We start from the raw sequence: 7,559 nt of genomic DNA, 5'->3' as shown, positions 1-7,559 counted from the left end.
ATGATGAGATTAAAATTTTCTGAAACTTGGTCCAGTGCTAAAATTATTCATTTGTAGCAGCTGTGGACTTTATTTCAAATGATGAACTTTTGCTTTCAAAGAGAAAACTAGATGTTAGAGGCAGTATATATGTCCTAGGAAATCAAAATGAAGGTTCTTTTATTGAATATTATTTATCACTGTTTATTAAACATCCATTGAAGACCCATCCTGCCTTTATGATAGACTATTCTACATGGTATGCATATGGTATGCATATTCTACATGGTTTCATAGGTATTTATTGAATGAATAAAACTCATCGATGATTTTCATTGTTTTTGCCATATACATCTTGTGATTGAATATGTGGTAGTGGCCACAGTATATTTATAGTTGTGAAAGTAGTAGTTTATGCCTTCCTGTCTTTAAGAATCTCATTAGGAGATTTGGCCAGAGGGAAACATGTTCATTATTTCACAAATTTGGCCATTTAGCTACTTGGCCAGCTCCTACATTTTTTTAACCTTCCTTGTCTTTTTGCCCTTTTCACTTTTTAGCAGCAAAAAACATTTGTAACCACTAACCTCACAGCATGAGCCCACCCTCATTTGCGGGAGGGCACACCCTGAGTGGAAATGGTATCCTTGTACAGTATATTTTTAGCTATGCTGGGGAGCCAATTAGATTAAGATCTTACTGTTGAGCATCAGGGCGGTTTCACACAGTGCCCCTATCCTTTACTTGACATCTGCTCCCAGGCTACATGAAAGCTCCCTACTGAGGGAACCCTCTTTCCCAGTTATAGGAAAGAAAAAGCAGAGTTGCCTAGGTTGCATCCAGAAGCCACCCTGTCGTGCCCAGACAAGGTAGGGCGAGGCTGTGCGTGTGTGTGTGTGTGTGTGTGTGACACTTCTAGTCTCTATTACCTACACAATTAAGTATAGATTCTCTTACCCTGTAATGTTAGGTGCTCCATATTTTGGTTCATTCCTTACCTGTAATGCAGAAGCCAAGCCCAAATAAGCCACAGCCCTTTGTTAGTGCCCCACCACTGCTCTTTGCAGAAGGGACAGGTCTTTGGGCAGCTGTTATTTGTCCCAAATGGATGTACCTTCCTGTCTTCAGCCCCCTCCCCACCGCTAACACACACGTGATGTCTTGCTTCCAGCCCCCGCCTGTTAAACCCAAGGGCATCCAGCCTGTATGATGTTGCCTGACTGGTACCAAAAAATGAGCTGGCTAAGCTATGACTATAAAGTACCTTTAATTCCTGACATTGGGGAAATGATCTCCTTCCCTTGAATGAGGCAGTTAGCAGTGGGAGCTGAGCTTGGAAGAATGTCATTAGACGGAGAAGAGGCCATGTGCAACCTGCAGAGTGGAGGGAAAGATGATGCCACCTGGAGCAGTATAGAATGAAGCAGGCAATGAGAGGCTGTTGTGGATCCCCACATTCAAGATCCTCTCCTGCCTGTTAGCTTCCTAGTGCCTCCTTTGATCTAGGGCCACTCTTCAGAGCCCCATCTTTCTGAGGCCTGGTGGATCAGCTATTCCTGGGTAACTGCGTCTCTCGTTAACAGAAACCCTCTATTACTTAAGATAACACATATGATCATGCCTGTTTACATGCATACATAACTCTAGTGCTACCCCTGGTTTCATCTGCCACTATTCCCCGCATTTACACTAACTCCAGCCTGACTGAACCTCCTTTTGTACGAACATTCCCTGGGCTCATCCCCCACAACAGAAACACCTCTTTCCCTTGCTGCTGTTGCTGCCAAAATGGAGCGCCAAAAATCATCTCAAATGCCGTTTAAACCATGAAGTCTGTTTGTTGAACTAAATATAGTACCCTTAAAAGTCCACAAAACTTTCATTAAACAACTAACACTAGAGAATTAGGAAATACAAATAAGCAAAGGGAAGAAAAATTCTACCACCCCGAGAAATCCGTTGTGATATTTTTGGTTATCTCCCTGTGTCCAGAGGAATTCTTGTGCCCCATAGTTTTTCTGGTCTCTCTTAACAATTACGGAATTACGTTCATTTTTTTCAGATAACGAGAATTCTAATCTAGTCTAAAGTCAAAACTTCAATATCTTATTTTCTTTCAAGCTTCCTCCCTCCACCCTTCCTTTCCCCCATTCCACCTCCTCCAAGTATGCTGTAGGCTGGGAAGCCCACCATGGGGAGTGGGGTGTTTCTGTCTTTTATTGCTCTGTCTTGCTCCAGTAGTGGGATTGAAGGAGGCATAACGTAAGGGAGCAGAAAAAGACGTGTGAACCTGGAGTGGGTGCCCTCAGGGGTGTGGCCAATGTCAAATGCCAGCTCTTTTCCCCATGGGGCGTTTTTGTGAGTTCCTTGCCCACTGGGGACTCGGGCTACCGATCCCTTGACTTGGGCCATACAGCTCTGGCTAACAGCTTTACAACTGCCCCTCCCAGCTCTTTATAGTCACCTCGCTTCTCCAGACTGGCATCTTGAGCAGGGTCCATAAGAAACATGGCTTTTTCCTTTGCTGCCATCGGGGAGGGTACACGTTGCTCCCTCTGCCATAAGGGTCAGCTCTCAGATCTGGGCCCTGCATATACTTCTCTGCTCGCCTTTCGTCTTATTCTCTTACCCCATGACCCCTGATCCATGCTGGGCTTATTTTTGTTCCTCAAACACACCAAGCTCAGGCCTCGCTAGCTGTAGTTTCCTCCTGGGAAGATTACCCACCTCCTCTCTCTCCCCATATTCTTCTGGCTGGTTCCATTCTGAACAGAGCTTAAATGCTGCCTGTCGCAGAGGCTTTCTCTAATCATCCATCCCCACGGAACAACATATTCACCATCACATCACCTCTGTTTTCATTCTCTGCACAGCACTTACCACCATCTGATATTCTTCTAATTTATGTAACCGGTCTGATGAAGGACTCTTACATGGAATCATCTAACAATATTTTGGTGGTTTTTTTTCAAAAACTGCTACCTCTCTTCTCTGTTAAACCTCTCTTTTTTCCCCTCTACTTAGAAAGCTTCCTTAATGATATACTATTTCCATAATATTTCAGTTGCATGGTTGTTAAAAGTGCCTTTTCTCTTCATTTAAAAAATTCAATCTCATATTTGCTTCCAGCCTCTTCTGCCCCTCAGCACAGGCTAAACTTGTGGCTTGAGGGAAGCAGGGTGCCTTTTGGGTGTCTCCCTGTCCATCTTTCTTGCACTGCCACTCCTCCCCTTGCCCCTCGTGTTGGGGAGGGGAGGAAGGAGACAGAAAAGTGTCCATCTTTCTGCCCACAGAAAGATGACTGTATTCTCCTTGGTCGGTCATCTTTGCACACGTGCACATACTGCTGGTTGCTCTTCTTTTGTATGTTATTGCTTCTGTGTTTAACAGTGGCTGGCTCTGAGTACCGAGAGTAGGGCAGGTATTCAGATGGTTCTTTCCAAAGGGTCAGCTTTTGGATCCTTGGATGGCTTTTCAGGGTGTCGTCATGATTACTCTTTCTACAACTTGTGTTTTGCTTGGACTAAATAATGATCATTTCCCCCCATTTTCTTAGTTTTCGGTGTATTTATTGCTGTGTTAGGGTATTGCTCACATACCCTAACAGATGAGTCAAATGCCTAGCGATATTTTGGCTGGCATACCAGGTATTTTCGGTTTGCCTCTCCAGAACCACTGCCCACCCTTCTCCGCCCTGATCTCTGCCCCCAGGAGGCTGACCCATGGGAACTACACCAGCTGCCTTCTTCATCCTGTGGTTTCTGCTTGAGTTCAGCCCATCTCCAGGGAAGACAGAGAGTGAAGACAGGGTATTTATTCCCTCAGTCACTCCATGAGGGCTTCCTCGACAGTCTGTGGCTCTCCACTGAACGTCACTCCTCCACTGGAGACAGCCCTCTCCACTCGACCTGCTCCTCTGAAGCCTGGTAACTGCCACCTCGCCTCCGTGCCTGGGCTTGGAGACGGGAACAGCAGAGCCTCGAGAACTGCAGTGTGCTATCCCACTCTTTATAAGAGCCCTTCACCAAATCCTCCTCAAATGGGCCTAATTTAGAGAGCCGTCTGCTTCCTGGGTGTTAGATTCTAGGGTGACAGTTATTTGCCCTCATTTCAAGGCCTTGCTTCCTCTCCTGGCTTTGGTACGCTGTTAAGAAGTCTGATGCCAGGCTGACGTCAATTCTTTTGTAAATTACATTTTTTGTTCTCTCTGGAAGCTTTTGGGACCTTTTCCTTATTTGTGGTTTTGTGAAATGTCGAGGTGATGAGCCCTGGTGTGGGTCTGGTTTCATTGGTCGTGTTAGATATTTGCTGGACCATTTGGATCTGGAGATTCATATTCTTCAGTTCAAGGAAAACGTTTTTCATTATTGACTTGATACATCTCCTCAGTGTGTGTTTGGGGGGTGGTCTCCTCACATCAACAATTCTTGAACACCAGCTGGGTGACCTACAATTCAACTCAATTTTGACACTATCTCCCTAGAGACAGCATCAGATTCCATGGGTTAAGGGCTCAGTCCCACAAGACTGCCCTCCACTTCAGGGGTTATCTGGGTTGTCACGTTTTATACCTTGAATTTACATATGTTGTATGTTGGTATCTTAATAGAGCTGGAAAACATTTTTTAATATACATTTGTTTCCTTTCAATCTTTCCCATGTATTTTAAAAAGATAATTATATATGGTATTTATCAAATTTCAAGAGTAACGTAATATATACATTCACCATTAAAAAACCCCACTTTGTAAACCTAGTTTCATGATGTTTTTCTGAGTGCATATATCATGGTTTACTTAACAATTCTCTTATTGTTTGATATGTTGGTGGGCTCCAAAACTATTGCTAGAGACATTTTGGGCAAATGGCTTCTTTTTCTATGCTGTCGATTATTTTCAAGAGGGTTATTAGACTGAAATGGACTCCCAGCAGCTATGGACAAGGGAGCCTTGCCAACATTGAATACTTTATTTAAAGTATTGTTTAATTTGATTAACCAAAATGGTTCTCTTTACTTTTAAATTTGCTTTTCCTTGATTACTAGAGAGACTTGACTATTTTCTCACGTTGTCAGTCAACCATAACTATAAATTGTATAAGTCCTACCCTTTGTCCGTTCATCGACCTGGGTTTTAGAATTGATTTTTAGTGAGTTTCAGCATACTTAATAACCCCTTGTCATTTAAAAAAAAAAAGTTATTGATTTTTTAGAGAGAGAGGAAGGAAGAGAGAGAGCGATCAGTGAGCGATCAGCTGCCCCTGCATGCTCCCTACTGGGGGATTGAGCCCACAACCTAGGCATGTGTCCTGATTGGGAATTGAACCAGTGACCTCTTGGTACATGGGATGACACTCAGCCAACTGAGCCACACTGGCTGGGCTCCCTTGTCATTTTTTTACTGGATATTTCAGTTTCCTATTTATTTTGGCATTTTTTTTATGTTTTAAAATTTTATATATTTGCATAATTGATCTGTTGATTGGGTGAGGTGTGTGTGTGTGTGATGTAACTCACTGATTTTTAGTTTGGAAAATACACCCACGCCCAGAGATTTGACAACCCTCTTATCAGTGTGTTCTCTTATCATTTTATGGCTATCCTTGGATTTACCTAATTATGTGATGTAAAATATTTAAATTATTTATGTACCACAATAAAGGTGGTAACATCACCAAAAATATTTTTCCCAATAATTTGAGATGCCTCGGTTTAAAAGTATTCAATTCTTATATGGAATTGGGTCTTTTTCTAGAATAAGTATCCTAATACATTGATTGTCGATTTTTGTGCCTCAATCATAGTGATAATTTTTGCAGCCTTATAAAATGTTTTCAAATCCCGTAAGGCTAATTTCTTTTCAACTTTGTTTTCACATATTTATTTGTTATTTTCATGTATTTATTCTTTAAGGTGAACTGTAAAATAATTTTGTTCCATATCTCATTGGGATTTAGGCTATGATAGTGGTAATATAAGATAATTTGGGAGAAAATGACATTTTTAATTTTAATTTTAATTTATTTTTTAAATATGTTTTTATTGATTTCAGAGAGAGGGAGGGAGAGGGAGAGAGAAACACCAATGATGAGAGTCATTGATTGGCTGCCTCCTACACACTCCCTACTGGGGACCGAGCCTGCAACCCGGATGTGTGCCCTGACCGGGAATGGAACCATGACCTCCTGTTTCATAGGTTAGTGTTCAACCACTGAGCCATGCTAGCCAGGCAAAAATGACATTTTTAAAACTTCAATAAAGAAAAATCTTTTTTCAGGCCTTTTTATTTTTCTCAGTAAGGTGGTATAATTGATTTTCATATTGGTGGCACACACTCCTGGTTGAAGTTTCTGGATATTCATGTTAATCAGGCCCTAGTCGTTGGATTAATTGTGAGGTTACTCAGGGTAATGGATTGACTGAGCCAGAGATGGCTGTACTGTTGAGCCTCACTGAGGCTGGAATTTGGCTCAGGACTTGGAAGCTCCCAGCTCTCGCTCTATGCAGTTTTCTGGTTTTTACATCAAAAGCAGAAGTTTGTTGATGCTCTGCCATTAGGGCATTAAAGCAGCTCCCTGTCTAGTTCCATGTTCCTGCGGTTGAACCACCTAGCCATTTACTTGTTAATCTTTTCTCATTTTCACAGCTTTGGCTTATTCAAAACCAATCTGACTTCCCTTCACCCATGGCGCATCTTGGCCCTTCCTGCCTCATAGCCACTCTCACATTATGAATTCAGATTCAGTTCCCTCTACAACCCTTTAGGCCTGTGGGTGGTAAGGGCCTCTGACTTTGCTCGCTGCAGAGTACCACAGCTTTCCTTGTTCGTTTCCTTCAGCCCTGCCCTCACCATTGCACACAGTCCAGGGGGTTGCAATGTGGTATGTGGCTGGACTGGCACCTGCCTCAGGTCCGGCCTGGCCAGGACACGCCCAGCTTACAAAGGCGAGTGTCCTTGTAATGTTGGAGGTGAGAGATGGAGTCTTATTACTGTATTTCCAGCCTGTGGTCCCCTCTGAGGGACAGAATGGAGTTAGTCCAATAGGGCTGGAGGAAAATGGGTTCTTTTCAAATTCTAAAGTTTTTTTAAAAAGTCACAAAGTGTTTCTAATAAGAACACTATATGAAAATTTTAAAAGTGTGCAGTTGAAAGGTTAAGCACAAAAGAGTGTAAAATTCAAAGACTAACAAACGATAAAACTGATGCCCATGCACTCGTTTTCTAGCCGAATTAGCACATGTAGCAGCACTGGGAAGGGTGCGCAGTGCGAGCTGAGTAGCACCTCAAGTGCTCCAGGACTTGTAGACTATCTGCAAAAATGTGCTTCTCTGATTTTATGTTTTCCAAGCCAGTGGCGTTATTAAACTCCCAGTGTCAGTTTCTCTGATGTTTCAGGGTCTAATGAGGTTGGTGTTACTATGACATGAACAGCAGATACAAATAGCAACCAAGCAGTGAACATATTAAATTTTTGATTATTGATTTTTAATAATGTCCCATTTTTCTTTAAAAAAGAAGCAGGCTCCCTTGGGGGTAGTAGCTCCTTTATGTCTGCTGAGACATGGTTTTGATCTACCCATA

The sequence above is a fragment of the Miniopterus schreibersii genome (genome assembly GCF_964146895.1).
Source record: "Miniopterus schreibersii genome assembly, chromosome: 1".
NCBI classification, from domain to species: domain Eukaryota; kingdom Metazoa; phylum Chordata; class Mammalia; order Chiroptera; family Miniopteridae; genus Miniopterus; species Miniopterus schreibersii.
The sequence above is the reverse complement of the archived record's forward strand: the minus strand, read 5'-3'. Positions refer to the sequence as shown.